This window comes from Mixophyes fleayi, chromosome 7 (genome assembly GCF_038048845.1).
Source record: "Mixophyes fleayi isolate aMixFle1 chromosome 7, aMixFle1.hap1, whole genome shotgun sequence".
Classification (NCBI taxonomy): Eukaryota; Metazoa; Chordata; class Amphibia; order Anura; family Limnodynastidae; genus Mixophyes; species Mixophyes fleayi.
This window is the reverse complement of record NC_134408.1, coordinates 91877748-91884627: the sequence shown is the minus strand read 5'-3', so window position 1 is coordinate 91884627 and position 6880 is coordinate 91877748.

Below are 6880 nucleotides of genomic sequence, written 5' to 3'. Positions count from 1 at the left end.
CATGTGGTGTGGGAAAAATGGCAGTTTACTTTGGCACTTTCCCAGTCGAGTGCCACTATACTTTTTGTTACTTCTCAGGGCAGATGCCAAGAGCTCTATGGACATCCCTGTCGGGGCCAGATTAATAATGGGCCTTATGGGACTGCAGCCCCAGGCCTCCACATTGAAACAGGCCCATGAAGATCAGTGTCAATTTTTTTTTAAAATTTGATATGCTGTTCTTTTACATCCCAGCATGGGCCAGGACCGGGAAAGCCTTTTTTGGGCAGGCCCTTTAGTTATGAGTAATAGCTTATGCACCACATGCCTGGCTGTCTGCTTTCACTTGTAGTGAATAACCAGCCCCGGTGGCACTCTGGTGACATCATGCATTTACCTTTATTCCTTCTGATTTTCTGGGAGAGTGTTCTGCCCGGACTCTTTGGGGCTGGCCCCAGCCTACAGGAGGTGGCCGCAGCAGTCATTAGATAATTATAAAAGTTCTACCTGGAGTGCCCTGACTTATACACACTTTATTTTCTCTTTGTATGTGCAAAGGATAAACCATGCAGGAAAGTAAATGCTTAGTGTGCTCAGTACAGCAAATATTAAATATTTCCAGACCAAATTTATACAGCATATTATACAATCCAAATCTCACCACATACATTAATAAAGCCCAGCCTATACATGCCTACGATCACCATACATATTTTCAATAGCCAGCATATATACATTTATAATCACCATACAAATTCCTAATGGCCAGTATATACACATCTATACTCACCATACTTATTGTTAATGCCCAGCACAATCATATCTATCACCATACTCCCACCATACACAGTCACTTGAATGGTCAGACTATTCAACGTGTACCCACTGGATATACAGTTCAGTCACCAAGTCCAGCCATAGAACCCTGTTCTGGCATTTATCACAGTGCTACACTTTTTTCATAAACTGAACTCCAGTTAGCTGGAATTCAGTATAGAAAATGCTATTTAACTTAATGACTCCTCAGGTTGCCTGATATTCATTTATACCAGTGAACCTGGCACATTGAGCAAATGTAATTATGGTTTTTATCTCTATGAACATGGTTCATCACTAGGTGAATGTTTGACAAATCTTAAAGCATTTGGGTCATGGTGGTACCGTGTGAGTTGGCAATTCTGGTAATGGGGAAATGTGGTATGGATGGCTTAGCACTTTATAGACATTAAAACTTTTGGTTTGATGAAATGATGCTCCTCAATTTCACATTTCTTGGGCTTGTTTTCAGTTAACCTTATGTCAAATAGTGTAGTCTACATCTGTCTCTGATGCCAGCGTGGTACCCGCATACCGGAGCTACCTGAGTGAGTAGCTCCTCACTGCCAGGCAATTGCTTAGCACATATATCGCCACTTGATTGCAAGTTGCTCTCACTACTACCTCCTCCTTACCTGGTGCTTTGCTGAGACCAGCATCCCCCAGCCGACAGTTCAGTCTGTCACGTCAGTCGATCACAGGACATATTACCCCCTGCTCCTGTTCCCATACATTGTGTAGTCTTGTGGAGCCTCTATGGGACACTTGCACACGATAGATGTCTCTATATGCTATATTGGTCAACAGGTGTCCATTTGCTGTCCTGTGTCTTCCAGTAGGCTAATCGACTTCACGCTGCTCCAGGACCTTTATTGCCCTCTTGTGGATCTCTACAGTATTGCAGCCTATTAGTTAATTTCCAGCTGAGTAAGAATTTTCAGTCAGCCAACACACCTGAACCCACTTCCATTTTTGCTAGATCTAGGGGGAAGTCTAACAATCGGCCTTCCGCTACATCGTCGACGCACCTCTCTGATTCTGATCCTGATATAGTGGGTCAAACTGACCGGGCTTCTCTATTTTCGACACCAAGAGGCATTAAATTAACAACTCAATTTTGGCAACAGGATTGCTGCTTTGGAACAAAAGGTTGACTATGCCTGTCACTTTCAATAATCTGCCCGCTGAACTGACTGAGATTCGCATGGACCTCAAATTGTTTAAAGACCACTTGGAAGATATTGAATACAGGACTCGCACTCCTAGGGATCTGAGGACTAAACCACCACCAAACCTTCCCCCACTGTATATTGTAATTTGTTTTTGTTACTATTAATATAAGGAACATAAGATCTCTGTGGTTCGTAATTCACCTTTGGTTGTCTCTGATGGTTCAGATCTCCAGATCTTCCAAGACCTTTTCACACTTCAGAAATGTAGAGACCTTGCTGCCACTACGATATCTCTTTGATGATCGCTCACAGTCAGTGTTGCATCACAGCCACACTGCCTGTGAGAGCTGTAAACTACAATCCCTGCTCTCCCAGAATAATTTGTATCCTTCCTGGCGGGTTCTGTACTTAAACAGGACTTACACTCACTACTCGGAGGCCTACAGGACATATTCCCGTTTAGATATGTTTTTCACTGATGTTCTTACCACCCACTCAGCTGTGTTTTTACTACTAAGTGTCCTACCTCCCTTTGTTCCATGTCACAAATGGAGTCTGAATGATCATTTGTTCCTGAACCAGGTAAATAATTCTCTTTACACTATATTTCAATTCTATTCACTTGTATATTTTAAATTCACCGATCCAGGTGGGATTTAGCTATTTGTCTATGTCGCATTTTTAAGTAACCATCAATAAAGTTGATTTTATATTGATATACTCTCTCGGACAGGAGTGCCTCACACACTACTTTGTTCAGTTGATATCAATTGTCATCTGTATAACCCCCTTGGATTATATATTATAAATAAACATATCCAATTGAGGTTTGTCCGTACCTTGGAGCGGATTGGTCTATTCCCTTTTTTCACTCATGGGTACTACAGGATACAATTTTTCTGTTGTGTTTTCTATAGTTCTTTTTACATAATATTTTACCATGTACAATCTTACACGATGTGATAATTCAAATAGATAACTTTTTATAATTATTGCTTCAGAGTCTTCTAAAGGATTTTGACAATTTAATGTACAAATACAATATACACTCTATAATGATCTAATAAGTAACTCCAATGCCATAATTATATCTTTAAATATGTTGTGTTAGAGGATGAGATCAATGTATTACATTTCCATGTCCACTGTAAGCATACCTCCCTACTGTACGAGTTAGGAGGGATGTCCAGATTTGAGAGGACATTTGTCTCAACTTCCGGGAAGTTGGAACATCACCAAAGATGGCAGGTGTGCGCAGAAATTCAAGGGTGATGTCTGGTGAAGGGAGTTGGGGCTTCTGACATGTTAAGCACATCCCCAATTAAAGAGTCTATGCTCCCAAACCCAGCATGTCCTCACCACCTTTTTGTGCATGCACAGTGCTTGTCGTGCTCAGTAGGAAGCCTAATGTTTGGAGGTATGTTGTAAGTGCTGCTGTATCACTGATTATGTTTAGCCCATGTCATAGTTTGAGTAAATAATATTTCTCTTAACAATGTATTAGACCCTTTTACTTTTTGTACTTGTTCACATCTCATATTTGTTTTTACTAATATTAATGAGTTGTGCAATCCTTTAACATGAAAATATCTTTGCTGTTGGCATGCAAAACATACAGCTATCCACTATATGAGACATAGTAATTGCAGCTCTCTGGCAGCAAAGACTGAAATAATAAAATGTAAATTAAAATACAGCATCCACTTTTAGAAATATAAGCACATGCCTTGTACACAGAGATATCATATAGGTTATACTTCATGCTTACTTTATATAGTATTAAACGTAACTGTGAGCTGACTTAACTGTTATTTATATAAAATTTAGGGAGAGACTGTGATTTGTAATATAAAGACTAAATGGACTGGTATATCCACACTGATAGATAAATTGTATAATATGACTAAGACGGAGTAAGGGTCAATTACAATAGTGAAAAAAAACGCATTGCAAGTGTTGCTTTTTAATCATGTCTTGGCAGCCGCTAGGTGCTAAATTGTGGAAATGCACAGAGCCTCCCAGCATCCAGGGGCAGGCTGCAGGCTGGGCTGGGGGACATGGGGGCATCTGCTCCCCGGGCCGGTCCCATAGTGCACTACCTTGGGCTGGGTCATTGAGCCACCTGCATTTTTTCACATTAAAATAGGCTGCTGAGTCGAGTTTTGTTCCCCCGCGCTAATATTTGCCAGCCCTTCCCTGCCAGCATCTCTTCTTTAAAATCCTATATCTGGTTCATTGCTAACATGGAAAAAATCACCTTCCACCTAAGTGATAAAGAGGGTAAGTTTCACCAAATCTGGGCTCCCTGGCTATATCAGTAATGCCCCCAGCACGCCCCACTTCTGGATTGCCTCTTCTATGCCCTGCCACCCCTGCTCATAACACTCCTGCACGTTGAGTCATTTCCTTTGCTTTTCTTCCACCTCTGAGGTTCCTCGTCTCCTTGGTTCACTACAGCCAACGACCACACCCCCCACCCCTTCCACCACCTTATAATACTGATATTGCTTGAAATTTTTTTGCAATTTTTCATTTACTCACCATGTCTCGCTATGCACAGCAATTCTTAACATGTATCATGACAGTGTTTGATTTTTCTTTCCGTGTTATCTTTTGCATTATTGCTGTCACCCATGTGGGTTCAAGAAATTTTTTAAGTTAAATTTTTTTTTTTAGGGAGATAAAGGTATAGAGCAGGAACATTTAAAGGTACATTCTACTTTTAACTCATGGCCATTCGATGTGTACATCTGTGAGTCACAATATATGTAAATGGTTGCTCAAAATGCTTACTATTAAAATTCCAGCTTACGATAGTTGTGAATGCATGGAGTTTGCCAAGACAACTTCATTTTCTTATAGCACACGGGTGAAAACCTAAAAGAAGGTAAAGGTTTTCCTTTAACAAAGGCACTCATGGGAAATGATACCAAAATGTCCACTTGTTATCATTGCACATTTATAAAAATGTCCAAATCCTTTACTAAAAATATATCTAGCACAACACTTAAAAAGAATGTGATTAAGATGCCCTATCTTGATTATAAATATTGAAATATGAGTTTTCCTTTCACTGATCTCCTATAAATATAGTATTTTATCCCTTTACATCAAAATATTTTTATAATTGTTAATTTTATAATCTTCACAACAATGATGTGATTGTGTGTCATGATGACAGGGCAATCATTTCCCAAACAGTACCTACCGGTCTGCCAATCTTCCCTTTCCCCAATCCAAGGCTTGTTAAAACAGTCATGGTATTGATTGATGGGCGTCTTTTCCCAGAATCTTTGAACTCCGCAACTTATGACAACAGAGAAACCAGCAGAACGGAAAAGAGATAACCGAACACGACAGGAAGTGGGCAAACAAGCCAATATGGCATGCCAGCAGTAAAGTTGACCAGTTAAGTAATGGAAAATGTCTCTGTGAATAGGGGGAGGACAGGCACATCTTTTTTGATACAATAACTTTGTGGAGGCAAATCGAGTAATATATTCACTATGAAAATGTGCCTGTAAATAGGGGGAGGATGGATGGTTCCAGCAGCAGGATATTGCAGTTTTAGGATCTTCCAGTTATTTTCCTGTAAAGCACATTTTTGATGATAAAACTGAGGCCGAAGCAACAAACCTGGTGTTAGAGCACACAACCACCAAGATGAGCTTTTAGAACAGATAGTGTTGAGGTCTTCACCTTTAGCAGCCACCTTTCCCGTAGAGCTTATGTGCTCACAGGTACTTGGATGCCCCCAGGTCTTAAGCTCATTGTAGTAAAAGCTCATCCATGATGGCCGTAGCGAAGAAGGAAGAGGAGGTGCTAGCCCAGACTTGAGAGGGTGGTCGGATGCAGTCTGAGGTCAGGGGTCCGTAGCAGATAGGCAAATCAGTATCCAAGCAGAAGTCAGAGTCACAAGCGAAACAGCGGAGTCCCGTATTCAAGCAAAAGGTCAGGCAAACAGGCAAGGTCCAAGGTACAGGCAAGGGTTCACAACAGAAGGTCAGCCAAAGTCAGGAGACAAACAGCAGGTCAGCAAACAGCACAGACTGTGAATGCTATAACCGGTAGGGAGGTTAAGCCCTCCCTGCCTTAAATACTAAATGCAGCCAATCCGGAAGAAGGATTGGGCCTCGCATGATTAGCCCCCAGGGGCTGCCTAATAAATACCATTATACCTAATTAGACCGCAGGCTTTATTGTATCTAATGCGCACATGCCCGGCTGCCCTGTGTTGCCGGGACGCGGCACTGAGTAGGTGTCCCTGATAGTAAGTGTCCCGACCGTTGTCATGGTGATGGCCAAGACTAGATAGGGGATGTGACATCCCGGCTGTTGCCATGACACCCGAGACGCAGAGAGAGGAAACGAGCCGCGGATCTCCGCAGATCGCTACAGTAAACTTCCCCCACTTGAGGAGGGGTTAAGGAACCCCAACAACTTGGTATCTTAGGAAATTGCTTGAAGAACTTTTTGACAAGTTTATCAGCGTAGACGCTTCTGTGGAACCCAAGACCTTTCTTTCAGGCCCTTCAACTGGACCAGGAAGTGAATTTGTCCTTGGACCCTCTTGGAGTCAAGAACTTTTTCAACCAAAAATTCCCGATGTCCTTCCACATTAATTGAGGGAGATCTCTGAGATTGATGACGTTTAAACTTGCTAGAGTAGATGACAGGTTTAAGAAGAGAACAATGAAACGTGTTTGGAATTTTCAATGAGCGAGGAAGCTTCAGCCTGTGAGCCACAGGGTTAATTTGCTTGATAATGAAAAAGGTCCGATGAACCTAGCCCCAAGTTTCTTACACGGTTGTCTGAGCCTAATGTTGCGAGTGGAAAGCCAAACCTTCTGACCTACTTTGAAGGTGTCAATTCTGCGGTGTGGATCCGCAAACATTTTGGAATGAAACGAGGC